General features: G+C 38.1%; 1 long non-coding RNA gene across 1 annotated transcript in view; it reads left to right on the plus strand.

Moving 5' to 3' along the window:
* LOC135844908 (uncharacterized) overlaps positions 1-20226 on the plus strand; it is a 613622-nt gene that overhangs the window by 466741 nt on the left and 126655 nt on the right. Inside the window, exon 7 of the long non-coding RNA XR_010558666.1 lies at positions 15689-15736. This is a non-coding gene — a long non-coding RNA (uncharacterized LOC135844908). The remainder of the gene's footprint in view (positions 1-15688; positions 15737-20226) is intronic.

Below are 20226 nucleotides of genomic sequence, written 5' to 3' on the forward strand. Positions count from 1 at the left end.
TAAATTCACTGGAACCGGACGGAGATGACTGTTTTTGACTCAGCTCAACACCAAGGTAAGTTTCTAACTTCTCTGCTAAATTTTTCAAAATTCTCGTATGTTGTACGGTGCTAAGCTCTATTTATCTCCGTTCCAGGTATGTTGTACCAACTCCGTTCACGTTCCAGAGATTTCCCGTTCTCAAATCCTAATCACAATCGGTGAAATGCCATTTCACCATAGTGGAAAATGGTAAGTTTTTTCTCCTTTTCTGCGTTGATTTCTTGCTGTGGATTTACAACGGCGATGAACACAATTACGTCTAAAGAGACCAGGTGACTCGTTTTTCTTCTTCTTTAGGTTGGTCCAAATCCTCAGGAGCCCGTCGAGTACTTTACTGTACTGTCCAGCATTTCGTGACGCAGGTGAGTTGGTTTTTCGTTTTATTTTCTGCTCATATTCACTATTGATCTTTTCCGTTTTTCTCTGTTACCAGTACAGTGGTGCTTTTTCGATCTGGAAATCGTTTGTTTGGAGCTGGAGCTGGAATCCTGTTTATCTTATCTCTGCTGAAGTAAGTACCTCGTTTTCACATCTCTATTTGCGTTCTCGTTGGCTTTTTATCGTGTCGCGTTCGTTTTCTCTCGTGTTGTGTTGCGTTGGTTCCGCGTTATCATCACGGACAGCTAACCGCTCGTCGCTATCCCCACACACAGCTGGGAACATTTGGCTATTCCCACGGACAGCTAGGAACATTTGTCTATGTACACTAACAGCTGGCCGGTTGCAAATTTTTCAAGTTCGAAAGTTGCGATTTCTCTCATTTTCCGCAACTGAGCACTTTCTCGCGCCTCTCTCGACCTCTTATCGAACCTGAATTTTCTGAACTTCTCTATTTTTGAAAAAATTTCTCGTTCAAAATTCCTTAACGCACACTCACGCGAATTTTTCAATTTTTTTTGGGAAGGAAAAAAAAACTTTGCACGTATTTACAAAAGTCAAATAAATAATCTAGTCACAATTAAACAGTAACCATGAAAAATAATTTATTCCGAGTGCAACAACACATAATAAAAATAAACACAGATAATCCGCCTGTTCTAAACAAGTAAATACACTAAATTATAAACAATAACAAAACAACCAAAAATCTTTCTTTTTCAAATTTCTCTTTTTTATCGACGACTGCTCCTGATCTCGTTGGTCAATTTTAGTAAACTTAGCGTTAACTCGAAATGTTGCTCTTCGCAACAAAATTGAGCCTTTCGAACAGCCCCTTTTGGTGGGCATCTAGCAACGATCGCCTCCGCATCTCGTACGTAGTATATGGCGCCTCTATAATATCGATTCGCATCATATCGGAGAAATTCGTTCACTTTTCTCCTTTTTGAGGAGCAGCCCTCGTACGTCGCTATGGGTAAAATGATCAATTTTTCGACCCCTCTTTTTTCAATCGTCCTCAGGAGCGCCTTTATCCCTTCACGGCATGCAGTGAGTGTCCGCTGGGCTACGTCGTCCTGTCCAATCGCCATTATCATCCATCGCGGTACCTTTTTCATCTCCCTGATGGTGGACTCCAAATACCCCGCAGGGATCGTGGTACCCGTGAACCGCGAATGCGTTACCGCTCTTCTGATGTCTTTTTTGAGATAGACATTGTCGCGTATCACACCGTGGCTCAGGCCGTCGCCCAGTAGCCAGAATCCGTTTAGGCCGAATATCATTTCTCCGGTTTCTTTGAATTTGTATACCTGCACTGGACCAATGTAGAATTGATATTTCATAAACTTTGCGTCATCTTCGTGAATCCTCCAATTTCTTTTTAACTTCTCTTGGAAAATTAATTTGGTTTTGTTATGAATGTTCACAGGCAAGTAAACTTTAGTGACCGGAGATGCGACTGTTTCAATGGTTTTCTCGTACTTCCGGTTTGGAACATACCATGGGCGGAGATCCAAAATCTGACTGATCGGCGCTTTTTCACATCTCTTATCTTCACGTCGACGATCGCGCTTCTCTCTCACTCGCTGCGCCGGAGATGGACCAGCAATAGGCTGAAGTGGATGCTGAGGGTCGCGACTTGGTTCCATCTGGCGCTGTTGAGCTGCTGGCTGCGGTCTAGTTTCCTCTACCACCGGAAGCTGGAGTTTTTCGATTGGTTTTTCCCGCGGAAGCTGGGTCTTCTTAAGATCCTCGGTAAGTGCTTCCTTTTCTCACATCAGCTTTTTCAGCATTTCCGCTCGGTTTTTAATCGTCTCTAAACTCGCCTTGCTCTTTTCTGTTTCAGCCAACGGAGAGCTGAGCTTTGGATTATCGCCATTGGAAGCTTCGGTATTCGTTTTGTTCAACTTTGGAATTCGAAAACTGGACCTATCGAGTTTGATCGGCGCCGATGGCTCAAGCTTTGGCAATACGACGGTGCATTTATCGCCATACTGCTTTGCTGGATCGAACTTCACAGCTGAATCAGGTACATTTTTCTTCACTATTTTAACACATCTCTTTTTTCTTGCGAGCCGAAGTTTCGTTGCCGTTTTCTTTTCCACCATTTTTAATTCAGCAGCAAAACTAACTTTCTTCTTCGGTTTTGTTTTTACAGGTTTCGGCTTCGCAGGTACCAATGTAATTGAAACTTCACCATTCAGCATCACCTGTGGTTGGGCTCGCTTCCACGTTGGCTCTTTGTCGCATTCGTCGTCGGAGGAAATGATTATCGGTGCAGTAATTTCCAGGTTCTCGGAACCTTTTTCGATTACCAAACTGGCCATTTTCTCCTCTATGGCAAGTACCGGAGCCGAAATGCCAAATTTGGTCCACTCTTTCGAATGGAGTTGGTGAAAGCAACCTTCGGTCATACATATCGGGATCACGCCGCTTTTTTCCACCGTCGTCGTCATCGACACAAAGCACTCTCGATGATACAAGTGTTCGCAGCTGAGAGTTTTGGCGAGCGGTTCACCGTAAAGCATCTCTTTGCTGCATACCGGACAAATCTTTACCATCTCTGTTAAAAAATAAATTCAAACGACGAACACGAGGTGAGTACCTATTCTCACGTCTAATCTGCCTAATTATAATGTAATTTTAATTTACAAACTTACTCATATTCTGCTTCTTAATTTCAGAAAACTTACGACGAAAAATTACGAAAAAAAAATTCTACAATTATTCAAAAAATTACACGAAAGCTTTTCAACTTCTCTACTGCTAACGGACGACGAAAAAACACCGCTCTGCACAGTACAGCATCAATATAACGAATGACTGCCAGAGCTTGTAACGGTTGTGCATCGAAAATTTCCCCAACAATAGGTGAGTTTTTACAAAATGGCGGATTATCTAGATTAAATGTACCTAAATTATCTCAGTTATAATCTTATCAAAATGTTGCACTCGGAGATAGAAACATACTAAGCTATATATATGCTAAAAGTAGTTGGCCTTGAACGCAACAAAAGCTCATTTCTCACTTAGCTTGGCCTTGGGTTGGTACTTTGTGAAAGCTTTCACAAAATATACACGTTCGAAACTTTCCAACATCTCTAAGTGAATAAAATTCACGGTCTTTTTTCGCTTCTTTTTGTTACGAGGATTATCAAGGCCATCCGGTGCATTTTTATCTCGCAAGTTCGAGCTTTTAGCGTTGGTAGGTACCTGCTTCGTTCTTGAACGCGTTTCATATCTCTCCCGCGCCGCTTCCCTCTTCTCCTTGTACTCATCTTCGTCCGGAAACGTTTGTTTGAGACAATCTTTGAGCTTTTTCTCTAGGAGGGGGGGGGAGCTTTTTTCGTAATCTCTTTTTTATCTCGCGGAACTCTGCATCGTGTTTTGTAACATCTCTTTTAGGTCTCTCTGCTTCGCAATTTTGGCGGATTTTTTCCAGAGTTTTTTCAGGCTGCTTTCGCGAACCTCTTGGTAAATATTCCGGATCTCTGGGGTCATCGACCTCCTCCTCATCAGTATTTTCTTCTTCCATTTCAGCATTTTGACTTGTGGTTTCTTTCTTCGAAAAATCTCTGATTTTTTCCACCAAATCTCTGTTGTCGAATTTTGATCTCTGCTTTAGGTCATTTTTGAGCTCTTCCAACTGGTTTTTATTTAGGTATGACGTCATTTGGCGAGTATTAACAATCTGCTCGTCGGTAGGGTCAGCTACATTTTTGACCATGTAACAATTGCTACCCACATGCTGTTCGACTGTATATGGACCATAGCGTTTTTGAAATAGCTTTTTTGAAAGTCCTTTTTCATATGATGACAAACGATGAGAAGTTAACATGACCAATTCACCATTTTCGAAAATGGTAGGGGGCCCATGTAATTTATTGAAAGCGACCTCATTATTTATTCTCTGCTGCATTCTTTTTTCGCGAATGAAATTCACTAAAGCCTGCTGCTGGGTCATATTTTCAATATTCTCATCAATCACTTCTTGAGTATAAACAGCCTTTCTGGCCAATTTGTCAGCTACGAAATTATTATGGTCATATTTTCTCGCCCTCACATGTCTCAACTCGAACTCCTTGAATTTTTTGGAGACTTCAATGACCTGCTGAAACGCTGCTTTGTGATGAACTGGCTTTTTGTTGGTATTTTTCCAGTTATTTTCTACCCATCTCTTTGAATTGTGATTTACTGCAGTGACCAAGTAGTTGGAATCCGAAAATACTTTGAGCTTCTCTATCTGGTTATTTAGGGCAATTTCCATCGCTTTTATCAACGCAATGATTTCTGCCAAATTATTTGAATTTTTGTATTCTGGGTGCACAACTCTTTCCGAAACATTAAAGTCTCCACTAGGTGTCCAACTGATTCCGATACCCGCTATTGCTTCATCCGTACCATTTTGGGAGCAAGCTCCGTCCACAGCTACCCAGACAAATCCTTTCTTATCAACAATGAGCTTTTTTGGGTCCATTTTGAGTTTTAGAGCTTCTTCTGATGTTATGGATGGAACATTGTTGGCACGTTGCTCTTCTCGTAATTTACTCAATTCAAATTTGGCATTTATTCCAATGTTAGGCACTGGCAAATCTTGAGCCAAGTTATCAGGAATTCCCCAAACTTCATTTGGCTTCACTCCGAATTCGGTAGGTGTATTATTTATCTCATTTTCCACCTGTTTGGCATATTTGTGCCAGCCATGATGAGTATAATCAAAGTCCTCAGCTGATTGGTTGATTTTTACTCTCAGCCTGTCGCCAATTATTCTCATTGTTCTTTCCACTAAGCTTGATTGTGGATTATACTTGGTGGTGTGGCCAATTTTTACACCATAGGATTTGAGTAATTCATTCCAGGTATCACTTACAAATTGAGTACCATTGTCAGTGATCACTTTGCGCACCTTGTGCCCCATTTTCTTTATTTCTTCGAGTATCTCTTTCATCGCTTTTGAGACCTCTTCTTTGGTAGCCACAATCAGGGTTTTGAGCCACACTTTGGCTGTGAATACACACTTTACTACTAGCATGTATTTTGGGTCCTTGGCTTTGTTAGCGATCTGGCCAATTAGGTCAGCTGACAAGACATCTGCTATGCCATAAGACTCAATTTGAGCATACTCTAGCTTCTTTTTCTGCCCAAAGTTCTTATTGTGTTTGCAATCGAGACATTCGCTTGTAGCCAATTTGGCAGATTTTGGCACATTTGGCGAATAATACATGCGTCGAAATATCGAGTCTATTTTGGCAGCTCCCACATGACCATATTCTTCATGTAAGTACATTATGGTATCTTTATACAACTCATCAGGCATGCATGGCACTTTAGATCCATCTTCTCTGATTCGATGCAGTATTTTGACACCCTCTTCTTCTTCCAAAATGACATATTTTTTCTCGAGCTGTTTCTTCGCTTTTCTTTGCTTAGAAGTCATGTCAATCTCGTCTGCTTGAAGTCTTCGAATGACTTTTGACCAATTTTCATCTCTGTTTTGGTACAAGTCCAGCCTCTTAAGACAATCAATCAACTGCTCCTTGACCAAATCTTTGTAAACAACGCCAAGTGGCACCATATGAGTCCAATTCGTGCTGTATAATGTCAATTCAGGTGCCTGTCTATCCCACCATTTTCCAACTCTTTTTGGCAGGTCATAAACAAGATCGTGACAGTTGAAATGCGTTATCCACGCCGCTGCTTTGCGATGTATTTGAGCCAATGTGTTAAATCGGTGCACCACTGACATTATGTCCTTTCTGACGTGCACAGTATATCCATGAAGCCACATTTCGAGCTTTTTTAATGCATTCGCGAGCGAGTACATCTCTTTCTCTATTATTGTGTACTTCTTTTGGTGCTCTTTAAACGTGTTGCTCACAAACAGCACAACGTGATCTACGCCATCTTTGTCTTTCTGGTATGCCACCGCATTCATGGCATCTTGGGTAAAACTCGTTTCTAAGTAGAAATCTGCACCATCAATGGGAGTGGCTAATTTGAATTCTTTACAATACTCAGTTTCCAACATCTCTAATGCATTTTGCTGCTCTTCACCCCACTTGAAGTTTTCTTTTCGAGTCACTTCATAAAGTGGCACTGCTAGCTGTTGATAATCTGCGATGAAGCGCTTGTAGAATCCAACAATTCCCAAAAATGCCATAACTTCTTTTTCATTTTTGAGTTTGAATTCGCCTTTCTTGTTGGTGTGCTTCTTTTTGAATTCATCAAGCTTTTGGAGCTTTTTATTTTGCTTCAAAATTGCCCCAGGCTGGAGTTGAAAACCAAGATGGTTGATGCTCTTTTTGAAAAACTTTGATTTTCTTGGATTGAGCCTAAGTCCATTATCTCTGATTATTTTCAGTGTATCAACCAGTAATTCCATCATCTCTTCGAAAGTCATTGCCTTGAGTAGCACATCGTCTACGTACTTCGTTCTGCCTTTTTTTGCCTTCATGATGGTGTTTATCATTTTCACAAATAATGCAGATGACACTTTCAATCCATATGGCACCCTTATAAACTGGTGGACTTCTCCATCTACTATGAAAGCACAATACTTCCTATATGCTTCATGTAGCACCATCTGCCAAAATCCTGCCACAAAATCCAGGCAACAGTACATTTTGGCACGTCCGTCTGTTGTTATAATTCTATCAAGCAATGGAGCTTCATTATAGTCATTTTCGAGTATAGGGTTCAATTCCATAGGATTCAAGCATAATCTCACCTCGCCATTTTTCTTGATGTTTGCTACTAGAGCATTAATGTAGGGTGAGGTCGAAGGTTCAACGATCTTTTTTGCTATCATCACTCTGAGAGCTTCTCTCACCAGTGGCATCTGTTTATTAGATGGAGTATACTTCGGACCATGGAATCTTTTGATATTCTTGGGATCCTTGAATCTCAATTTCATCGGCGGTCCTGTCCATTTTCCAGGATACTTGCTGAACACACAGGCAAATTCTTTGAGTATGTCAAATGCTTTTTTAGCCTGTTTCTTCGTAATGGTTTCTTCATTTACGGCTTGCTCCAAATCTGATTTCAGTGTTTCCAAAAATATCTCTGGACCATCGTCCACATCTTCAGGCTCCATTTCCTGATACTTATCAGCTGTGTTGGCTCTTTTGGATATGCAATCAATTTGCTCAACGCTCTTTTTCTTTACTCTGATTCGTCTGAGTGTAATCTTCTTCTTGTACTCCTCCTCAGTCATAAAGTTGAGTGTTTCAATCTTCTCTTGGCCTGGAGGGCAGCACGTGGCTCTTTTATTTTCCACATCAGTCTTAATTCCAAGTACCTTCATGGTTTTGGTACCAATTATAAAAGTCTGGTTACACCCTTTCATAATGTAAAATGGAATTTTGAGCTCGCATTCTCCAAATTTGAGTTTTGGCACAATCACATATCTGTATGTCTCTACCTTTGAGTCATCAGCCAAACAGCACACAATAGGTTTTTTTAGCATGATATACTGAACGCTATCATAGTGATCTCTGAGCAGGATGTTTGCAGTTTCTTCTGATATGACATTAGGGGTTGCCCCGGTATCGAGCTGCGCTGGATAGGTGGTGCCATCCATCGTAAGTGGCACTACACACGTGTCAAATTTGTCTTTTTCTCTGAGGATTTGCTCTCTCACTCGAGCCTCAATTTCCTCTCTGCGCAGCGATGGTTTAGGTGTAAGAGGTTGCTGGATTGAATTCATTGAAGTTCCTGCTGTCGGTTGTGCACTCTGAGTTGTGTTGGGGGGCTCAGGCGTTGCCCCAGTCACGTGATTGACTGTTATTTTTAACTTCTCTGATGCCCCAGCAGATTTAGCAGGTGTTTGCAACGTCTCTGATAAGTTTCGTTCCTCCTCATGAGGGGAGGGGATTCCTATCTTGTTGAGTAGCTTATGGAGCACTTGAGGTTTCATGAACTTTTTTAACTTCTCTATTTTCTTTACAGCATCAGCGACTTCCTTTTCAATGTTTTTAGGAATGTCTGAGTTTTTCTTTTCGATCAGAGTTTTCTTCTTTATTACTTCATATTGCAAGCCATCTTCCTCAGTTACAACTTCTCTACTCTCTTCAGTCTGAGTGCCATGTTGCTCAGTGCCATTCTCAGGAGGTTTCTTCTGATGCCAATCGTAATTGTACATTTTATCCATCTCTTGGAACAACTCTGTTTTGCGTGCAAATCTTGGATAATATCTGCCATTTTTTCTGCTTAAATGGAATTTATGCATCACTGGCATCATGTTGTAATCTTTATCAACTCGAAATTGACGCTTAGACCGATCTTGTGAGTCTCTTTTCAAGTCCAAAAATAAGGCAGCAGGAGACCACCAAAATGACACAACATCATCTTCCAGTGACTCTAGCGCTCTTCTGTATGCAAAGTACTTGTCCATCGATACTGGATTACTTGCAGAAGTTTTTGGCTTTACCAGTGGAAACAGCAAAATAATTTTTTCAAATCCTTTCTGCTTTAAATTCTCCATAATCTGCACTGCATATTTTTTCACAACACTCGAAGCCATGTCTGAGTAGTTCAGTTCATATTGAGCCAGTGATATAATGGCTTTTTTCTTCGTAAAGGTGGCTGCTCTGATGGCTGTTTTCAGATCGCTGATGTTGATCTGTTCTTTGAGATAAGGCTGAGTGATTTCAGGCCTTCGTCGTGGTATTATATTTGCTAAAAATACTGCGAGTGAATCTCCAATGAGTTCAAACTCTTCTTGTGGTAGCTCATGGAATTGCTCCACTTGTGCTAATTTGCACGCGTCAGCTACTCGTTTCCCGACGGCAATCCTGCTGAATCAATTGATCCCTCAGGTGAGGTAGGGGGGGATTGTTGCTCCTCTGAGCTTTCATTCTCTGATGGTGTTTCTTCCTTATTTATTTGATTAACACCATGTGTCTTTTCCTTCGGTTTTTTATACTTAGACTCATCTTTTCTGTCTTTTTGGTAAGTTTTGGTAGTCTCTGATTTGGGCTGACTTTTGTTTTTATCGTAACTCGGCTTTTTATACTTGTCAGTTGTGCGCTCACTTTTGTTTTCATTGGTGTTATTCCGCACTGTGTATGAGTTGGAGCGCCTATCAGTGCCGCCAAAACTGGATCGACGATTCTCTGATCTTTGTTGCACATTTCGAGCCTGAGTAGCAGGCCTTTCTGGTTCAGGTGGTCTCTGAGCAAACTCTTCAACGCGAGTCATTCCATTCAGTCTTTTCTCGAAAATGTTGATATCTTGCAATTCAATCTCAGTGAAACGAGGTCTGAGACTGGGTGTCATTTTGTAGTATATCAACATAATAATATCCTCGAATGGTGAGTTCGTAGTTTTGAGTACTTTTAGCCATATCATCAATTCTGAACATTGTGTGGTCGAGGATGTTTTACACACTGGCATATTTCTGAAGTGATTTCTAGCCTCATTTTGTCTCTGAGGACCCCAAGCACAATCGATGAAATCTTTTCTCAATTGATAATAATCAGTGTTGTTTTCTTGCAAATCTTTCCAAGGTGCCATATGAATCAGCTTATCATCAATTAGGACCATTAGGGCATCGCAGTACTGACTTTGGGATACTTGGTATGGCTGCATGCGTCTTTCAAATCGGTGCAAAAAGTTGTAAACTTGGTACTTGTTCTCTTCCGAATACCTTACCCCAAATTCACGCAATCTGTCTGGTCTTATGTTGAAATTTGAATTTCCAAACCTGATTCTATAATTTAATCTGCGTTCTGGGGGGTTATTTTGCTGCTCACATTCTGCCTGAATCCATCTAGGATCAATCTGTACTTCTTGATCATCGTCATTTCTGTTTCGATCATTCGCTCGATCATCGCGTCGATCATTTCGTCGATCATCTCGGTTGTCACGATTATGGTTATTACTGTTGCTACTGCCGTCGAAGCTGTTACGATTGTTGTTGTTATAATCGCTGCTTCGGTCGCTATTTCGATCATCTCTGTTATCTCGATCATTTCTGCTATCTCGTCGATCATTGTAGCTATCACGTCGATCACGGCTGCCTCGATCGTTATTTCTATTATCTCTGTTATCTCGATCGTTGTTTCGGTAATCTCTGCTATCTCGATCATTTCGATGATCTCGATCGTTGTTTCTATCATCTCTGTTTGATCGTGATTCTCTTGAAGATGATCTATCGCGATTTGGTCTGTTATCTATTGTACGATAGCCATTGTTACTGCTACCGTTGTTACCACATCTCTCATTACTGCGGCTGTCGTTATCAGTGTTGCCCCTGTAGGGGGCGGGGGACCTTGATCGATCTCTAGATCCTCTCCTTCCTTGGAAAAGATCTGCGCCTTTGCCTGGATTTACACTGCTGCGACTGGCAGTGTTATCGGCATTGATACTGTTTACGTTGTGCACAACTGTGGGCACAACAGGGGGCTGGTAGGGTGGTTCTTCTGGATCATGAAGCTCTGCTATGAAACCGTCAACGTGGTCTTTCCATGATAAATACTCCGCTCTTTCGATCTGCATATTTTCTTGATCTTCCAAATACTGCATTTGGATCTGATGCATCAGGTTACTCATGTACATATTTCTTTCTTTCATTTTATTCATAATGAGCACGTGAGAGGTGAGTACATGGTCAGTAGTTTGCTTGTAGGCTCTGAAGGTTGTTCTCATTTCTGATCTTAGATCATTGATCTTTTTCTCGTGATCTTTTTTGAGATCTGATTTCATTCTGGCCATTTGAGCACGTAGCTCGAGATATAGGTGACCTACATCATCTCTGGTTTTTGAAATCGCCTTTTCAGAGTCAATTACTCGACTACTAATGGTATCTTCATTTTTATCGTGATTATCAGATGCAGCATAGGCCCATTTTCGAAAAATTAACTCGTCCTGAGACAATGACGCTGGATATTGCTCATCAGGCTTTTTCTCAATTTTCAAATCAATTTTCTTCTCAAAATTCACAGGATCAAAACTGCAAATTTGGGCCATTTTGGATTCAGCAATATTTTTTAAACATCTCTCTGATCGGTTTATTTCATCTTCGAGTTCATATTCCAGTTCATTTTGGTTTATCGATGCATCAGGATTTTCGAATCCTGACAGTAGTGCACTGCTCCCAGCTACAGCTTCATCAGCACCATTCGCATCTATTTTGTCTAAGTCAGTTTTTAGAAAATCCAAATCACCATCCTCGAGTGCTTCCTGATATTCCTGGGAATCGATCTGAACTTCAGCACTTCGCCATTCCCTTCTCTGATCTAAAATATTCTCGTGCAGGCTGCGCAATAATTTTCGATCTCTAATTTTGGTTGGCTTCGATTTAGGCGTTTTTTGAATTCCTAGTTGTTCACGGCGTCCAAAATCAGCATCTTTCGCAGCATTTCTGGTCGAACGTCTCAGCTGCTTTTTACCGTTATTCTGATTTTCATTTAAACATCTCTGATTTTCATTTAAACATCTCTGATTTACGCCGTCGCTGTCATATTCTCTGATTTCAGGTCGCAATTGTGTCACACGTGTATCCAAGTTAATCGATGGAAAACTGGATCGTCGCGAACTGTCAATTCCAGGATTTGGAGAATTATGGTCAGCCGTCATCTCATATAGTCGTCGCATCCGTTCAGGTAATAATTCGAGAAATTCATCCGATAAATATTCAAAATTATTCGTAGCCATTATCGAAGTTGTAACTTCTCTGTTTCAGGTACGTGGTACAAGCTTTTACAACGTTCGGCGCTTGACCTTGAGCTTTCGTGTCGAGCTTGTTCAACTGTGCTCGGTTTTTCCAAACCAAAGCTTGTCGAACTTGGTATGAAAGCTTTATTTCTTACGCGATTTTCGACACTTTTTCGCGATTTTTTCGAGAATAAAATCTCACGTACCTGTTCTGATGAACGTTGCGGTCGCCAAGTTGACCGTTGGTTGATCGTTGCAGTCGCCTGGTTGACTGATTGGTCGCCTGGTTGACCAAATTGGACCGAAATTTTTCCGAATAAACGATAAAAAAAAATTCGCGATTTCTTCGAATCGTCTCTGTGAGGTGAAACCTCAAATGAAAAACTAGTTTCCGGTGCAATAAATTGCAATTTGCGTCTTACGAGCGCAATTGTAGGCTAGGCCTGAGAACACGCGGTGTGCCTCGTTTTCGACTAAAACGTCTCTGCTTGCGCCTAAATATTGCAATAAATGCAATTTTGAAAAGCCCTGGGTTAGAGAACCACGCTTGGGCGCCAAATATGTGGTGGTTTGGGACGTCTTTACTTTGAGGGAGACGTCGTCAAGACCAGCGTGCATATAATAAGCCCAGGGAACCTAAACTTGCCCGATATCCTTGCGAAAGATATCAAATTGCAGTGATGTTGAGACACCTCATAAATGATCATAAGACCGCTAAATGTTCGTAATATTTTATTCACTTCTCTGGTATAACACACGCGAAGATTTATAATAAAATACACTACACATTATTGAATAAAATACACTTGTAGTATCGACTACAAGCGGAAGCTCTGAACTTGCTACCTTACGCTAGCACCAGTGAAAATATACCTAGCGAGCTTTCAAAGCTCGGAGCTCGGAGTGGCGCATCTTGAACTACTTCGATAGAGTGCACTACTCGTAAGCAGTGCTGCCACTCCGACAGGAACACAACTTCCCTCTAGGTGGAAGCTGCGGGCGCATCCCCTACCGGTACAACTCCTCGATGGATTTTGGTGACTTCTGGTAACAGATTCACCAGAAATCACCAGGTGTGTTTTTGACTTTTTTGAGGTGTTTTTATGATGAAAAAATGACGAAGATGCCCTCAAAGCCTTTGAATTTTTTTTTGAATGCCTGGTGACTCCTTGGTGGATTCTGGTGACTTCTTGGTGGATTCTGGTGACTTCTGGTGACAAATTCACCAGAAGTCACCAAGTGAGTTTCTGACTTTTTTCCCGGTGAATTAATGATGAAAAAATCACGAGGTTGTCCTCAGAACCTTTTAAAATTTTTTTTAGTACTCAGTGACTCCTTGGGTGATTCGGGTGACTTCTGGTGACAGATTCACCAGAAGTCACCAGGTGATTTTTCGACTTTTTTCCAGCTGAATTTATGGTGAAAAGTACACCAGAATACACCCTCCTGACCCTATAAATTGTTTTCGAATGTCTGGTGACTCCTTGGTGAATCCTGGTGACTCCAGGTGACAGATTCACCAGAAGTCACCAAGTAGGTATGTTTTGGATTTTTTAAAAGGTGAATCTATGGTGAAAAAAATCACCAGAATGTCCTAATGATCTCAGAAATTGTTTTCGTGTAGCCTGCTTTACTTATGTCCAACTTTTAAAAACTTTTTTTAAAAAGTAGGGAATGTGTTCGTAGGTACCTATTACAGACCAAGAATAGCTTAAATTTTCCTGTGTGAACTTAATTGGATTTTTTCAGTTCAAACTCTCGTTGGAAACATTTTTTTTGTTTTTTTTTTTTTTTTTAATTCTAGGATTTTCTTTTTCATAAACTGAAAAATCTGTCATTTAATATTAACTAGCTGTTGCATTTTTTTTTTTTTTTTTTTTTTTGAAAGCGCATGATTTTAGTTTTTGATGTTTTTGATTGTTTATTAAAATTTTATCTGAAATTTCTTTGAACTGAAGTTTGAAAATTCTCCAGAGAATTTTTCAAATGATGGCAAAGACAATTTTTCATAAAGATCGATGAAGCTCGTATTGAGACTTAAACTAAATACTCGTAGAACAGAATGGAGGGTGGAAAGACAGGTTTAACAAAATATCCCACAATTTTACATTTTATTCCAAGCCGCTGTGGGCTGTAATTTGTCCACTCAATTCAGAAATTCATCAGTTCTTGAAGAATATTATGTGTATACGTCTTATAGGTAGGTAACATATAAAACATAGAATCGTATTATTCATTCCGGGAGTGGTAAAGATGATCTTTATCATAACCTTGAGTTACATAAGCCTATCTCCTTATACTTGGAAAACTGTAAAATTTATTAGTACTCTGATTGTGGATTTTTTGCAACTATTTAGTGATACCAAGAAAGTACCAAATCGACGCCTATACTTATTATGCACTGATTGAAAATTCAAAGCTCATAAAAATCCATACATCTACGAGTAGGTATCTCACACACACAAACGCGTTCATAAAAAATTCTTTTCCATAGTCTAAAACCGGTATTACTCGTTGCCTTTGAAGATATGCGGTTATTTTTCATGTTTCGACTTTCGATCAGCTTGTTTGTCAAAATACCTACAAGAAACTAATTAAATTCGCGTTTTAATAGGTATTCGATAAATTTCGACGTTTCCGATGGAAATTTATAGATTGTGTTGGCTTTCGATGTAAAATCATTCAGCATTGTTGTTTTTTTTCCTCTGCGAGGTATAGGTACAGCTGTATAGGTACGTAATTCGTTGAAAGAAAATTCAAATTCGGAAATGTGTGTGGGATTTTGAGCTTGTTTTATGTTCGAGTAAGGTGATCTATTTTAACTGGTTTGATTTTGTTGTGGGTATTAACTTTACTCAACTTCGTTCAGTGTTCGGAATGTTGGCAGTAAGTAATGGCAGATGGTACCTTATGGAATCATCTATGATTTCTTTGAGGGGAAAATCTGAGTTTTAAGCGACGAAAATATACACACTTGAAATAATAATGAAATTTGATAGAAAAAATAGACATCCAACAATAATATTTTGAAAGGGATTGCTCTTTTCAAAATATTGGCTACATATTTTGACGATTCCATTCATAAGCCTATACGAGATAAGTATTATCAATGTGTTGTGTGGTATGAAATGATGATAATTTCACTGTAGCCTATTTAAAATAAGTGCTATTTTTAGGGTCATAGGGTTTAAATGTCATAATACTTTATACAGATGGCGAAATTTACTCATTTCTGAAATGAGTTGAAATGAAAATGTAGTATGTAGTTTCCCATCGTTTAGATCATTATTAATATAATAATGGGCTACACCATCCTATCTGTCCCCTTATTCGTATATAGTTTCGCCTCGTACATACTCGTCAAAATATCAGAAAATTTAATTTCTTTGTTTAGGATTTTTATTGTGTTAGCTCAGTAAATGGGAGCATTTTTCTCAAATTTTCTACATTTTACTCTCGTGAGCAAAACTATCCCCAAAAATATGATAAAAATTGTACCTAGAGAACATTACATCTGCATTTGAAACAATTTCACAATTTTTTATATCAATTTATATAGTTGTAAAAAACTCGAATATACACGCTAAAAGGATTTTTTTTTCATCTGTTCCAGATGCCTACATTCGTGAAAAAGAAAACCGGCCGAAGATCTCATTACGAAGTATGTAAATATTTGATAAAATTACACCATTTTCTTTGTAAAATATTAATTGGTAGAAACTGAAAACGGGCGCGTGAATTTAAAAGGACGACATTTGAAAACTCGCCATATTTTCACCGAGTTACTTTTCGCCTGTAGAATTACAAGGCTGCAACTTAAACAACACCTCTGTCTTATGCTCTTTACAAGGCGACTGCTGCGACCACGGAGACTTATGTCACATCGATTTTTACTTCATTAAAATTGCGTAGCCTTTTATAAAAGAAAAATTACCTACGTTTTTCTCTCAAAACTTGAACCTTGAAGACAACAACAAAAAAAAAGTCAACTAGAATATTAAATGCGTTTTAATATTAAATAAAGCTTTCACTACCTATACCTGTGTAGGAAAAAAGATTCGTATATTTGCACGTTGTTGAATAGGATTCGGGCGTCATCGCGAAGTAACCAATAGTAACATCATTTTTATGAGACATTCATTCGTTGAGCAAACAAATCGAAATCGGCTTGTTATATCGATACGGTATAGTGTGGTAGCATTATTCGAGTTTTATGGCTTTCTTTAATTGTATTTTTATTTTTATTTACTCTGTAGTAGGTATAACTATGTGTAGATAATGGTATATGGACGGCACGCAGAGCTTTATGGGCCTAATCTTTTCATTTTATAGCTATTATTGTAGGTAGGTTGAATACGTGTTAGGTTCTGTTGATCTACATCTGCGGAAATACTATACAGGGTGTAACTATCAAATGTCTGTTAAGTGTGCATGTGAATTGAGATTTGGGTATGAATGAGGGTATAAGGAATATTATAGCTTTTTATGAATAGGACGCTTATCTGGGTGGCTTTCAGAATATCAGTTGGTCCAGTAAAGAATCTATATCTTCGGTTCTTAACAAGATATAAAAAGCAAAAAATTTAAATTTAAAAAAAAAATATTTTTATGAAGGCATAGATTTTTTTTTGAAAATTGTTCCCTGAATATGGGTTATTTTCTGACCAATTTGACTGTCTGGTACAATTTCTTATTTTTATCAGTTTTCAGGGTGCTTGAAAAATGATATTTTCCCAATTTTTTCCTATATAGGATAATTAAAACGATGGTACCAAAAATTGTAATTTGTTTACTCAACTCTTTTTTTTACAAATCCAAAAATTTTAATTTTACAAAATATGAACAATTTTTTCAAGATTTTGTGATTTCTGAAAAAGGAAAGAGGAGCAATTTAAAAAATCGCTTCTGATGGTCTTAGTGTTAAAATGGTCAGTTTTTAAAAAAAATAATTTCATATGTATTTTTCTCCTTTTTTTAAAAAAAATGTAAAAAAAACTGGAAAAATTGTAGGTAATTTTTTGGGTACTGGATCATTTTTTTTTTGTTGAAAATATACATACAGGGTGCCCAGAAATATCGAGCACCCCAAAGAAAGTTTTTCATTAAAAATATAGGTTGGCAACGTGAAATAGATGCATATGATTGGTGGAATGTTATCTCTCCAGTCCAACAACCAATCATGTGCTATCATTATTATCATTCACAGTGACCATAATCAAAGTATTTTAGTAGAAAACTTTTTTAGGGGTGCTCGATATTTCTGGGCACCCTGTAGGTAGGTACCTACCTACCTATTTTTTTAAATTCCAGGTACGTTTTTTGGATTTTTCAAACCAACTTGAAAGTTGGAAAAGTAAATCTTTCATAAAGGTACATTTCAAATTTTAAAAAAATGCTTAAGTACCATTTTGAAATGATCACAGACAATTTTACTCTCTCAGATTGCGTGAGAAAATCCTGAAAAAAAAAATACCAAACAATTCATTTACCTACTTCTTTATATTTTATTTTTGGCATTTAAAGATTAGAGTTTGAAAATAAAGTACCAATTCACCTAGAAAGACACCTGGACCATTTATGAATTTTGAAATTTTTCCAAAAAAAAATGCACGCGAATTTTAGATTATCAATGTAAATTTTTTTCATGTTGAAAAATTTAAGGGTCAAATATCTAAGCTTTTGCTTCGAAATTTCAAAAGCCAAAAGTTGAGGACTCTGAAAACGAAATGATTTTAAATATAATTTTTTTCGTTCCTTTTTCCATATGAAATCTTGGAATTTGAAATGACTTCAGATAGCTGGGGTCATGTTAAGATGATCTCTTGAAAAAAAAATTAGTAGGATAGTTAGGTAGGTAGAGGTACCTCAAGTCTTTGATTTTAAAATCTCTCAAAGACTCAGATTTTCGTTTTTTTAAAGCGGAGGAATCCCTTGTGTGCCTCTCAAAAAATTTTAGTCCCCCAAATGGAAAACCAAAGATCCTACGAGGTTTTGAAGTTCTCAAAATAATCTAAAAATAGCATAAATTGACGATAAAACTGAATGGCGAGTTCTTATTCCGAAAAACCTCATTTCATACTACATTCAAAAATTACTATCACTTTTGAAGGCTCAATTTTGACTTGAGCAGAGAAAATAGTGCTTTTTGAGGGGGAGATGGTGCAATTTTTTCAAAAAATATTATAAAATGTCGAAAAATACACTGTTTTTTTTTTTGCTACTAGAAGTGGCTTTTTGAATACGATGGTGGCGAGAATATGACCGAGGCATTTATGGATCTCTTTATGAAAACAGTCGACCCCTACATTTTTTTCTCATTCATGTTGAAAGTGGATTCCAAAATACTCCATGGCAATTTGAATGACTTGAAATTAGGGTTTTTAAAGTTCTGGCCGCCCATTTGCACATTTCCAAACAGAATAAATTTTGGATTTTTTTCAAAAAAACGTTTGCTACACCTTTTCTCACTTATGTCTGGTGAAAAATTAGGTTTGTATTTAACCAAAAATTTGTTTTTTTGGAGATGAAGCTGGTCATTTGATTTTTTTTATCAATTTAGGCAATTTTTGTACTATTTTGGAGAATTTGAACCCCCATAGAAACCTCAGTTTTCCATTTGTAAGCATAGATGATTTTTGTTAAGCTATTTAATAGTATAGGGTGTCTTCATATCTCAGCAAAAAAAAAAAAAAAGTGTAAAATAAGTTACTGAGCGAGAAAAGTTAGGGCTCTTAGTTGGTAATTGCCATATAAGTATCCACTTTGAAAAATCCACCTCGTAAAAAATTATTCTTCAATTTGATCAATTTCTTTTTCTTCTTATTTTTTTTCCAAGTAAAAATTAAGATTTTTCAATTAATAATTTTCCAACGTTTGCATGATTACACTTCTCAGATCATTCGAAATTGTGGCATTAAGCAAATTGCCCACTTATAGCACTTTCTCAAATTCATTTTTTGAAGTACTTACTTTTTACATTCTTCAAACTTTGATAAAAAGTCGGAATCGATTCTCCAAAAGTAGGTGAGTAAGTAGTTTTCATATTAAATTTTCTGTTTCTTCACACTTCATCACTATACCCAAACTAAACATCAAGTGTAACAGATTTTTGATAGGACACCCTGTATAAATGCCACCACGATATTATAACGTGCGAATGTCGAAATTGCCACATGTAGGAAAATGCCTTTACAAGTCCTGTCCCTCTATTTTGAAATTAATGGTTTTTTCATCATTTCTCAACGCTCGATTAAATAGTTTTTTAATGGACGATTCATAATACCATATCAGATTTTCTTTTTATGTAGGACGTTTCTTATAATATATATATTTATCCCCGCGCATACACAACAACAACAACAACAACGTTGTTTAATATCCTTCACACATCCCGACTCTATACCCGCTGTAATTTATTCTATGAATTTTTTTCGTCTCTTTCTGTATCTGTATCTTACAAAAGTGAGAACTTAATCCAAACCGGTGACATGGGGCGAGTTGCCATAAATCGTCGATAACATTTTAGTCGGCCATGATTTCTTAGAGATTGCGTCATGGACGAACAAAGGCGGTAGTGATCCGTGACCGAGGCATTCTGGAGAAGAATTTTTTACGCATAAATACTCACTAGGTCGAGCTCACAAACTCGCAAGGAGTTGAAAAAAAAAATAGGTACGCCCGGATGAGATTTTAAAACGATAATTTAAAAGAAGTTACCTACCTGGAAATGGTGATGCGGTTGCTGTAAAGTTGCGCTCGTAATTTTCGATTATGAAAGGATGTACGACAGAACCCCAGGTCTCATCTCTACGTCTTTATTTACTCGTTACGGCCTCTAAGCCTGTAAAGGAAAACTTGTGTAACCATTCCGATATCGTATTGTTCTTTTGAGATTTAGGGCCAGTTTAACACGTCTTAAAATGGTATCTTTTGACGTTTAATTTATAAAAGAATTTCAGACATTATGGTAAATAATGGCGCTATACCATAGCAAAAGGTTTATCTACCTTAAAGGAGATGTAGGGTTCGCTGTGTGTTAGAAAAACATCAATTTTCGCGTATTTTCTCAGAAGGTGGACCTTTTTGATTACAAAATAGGTACCTACCCTTTGACAAAATATATTTTTCGATTTTAGGTCCGATCATTGAAGA

The sequence above is a fragment of the Planococcus citri genome, chromosome 4 (genome assembly GCF_950023065.1).
Source record: "Planococcus citri chromosome 4, ihPlaCitr1.1, whole genome shotgun sequence".
NCBI lineage: Eukaryota > Metazoa > Arthropoda > Insecta > Hemiptera > Pseudococcidae > Planococcus > Planococcus citri.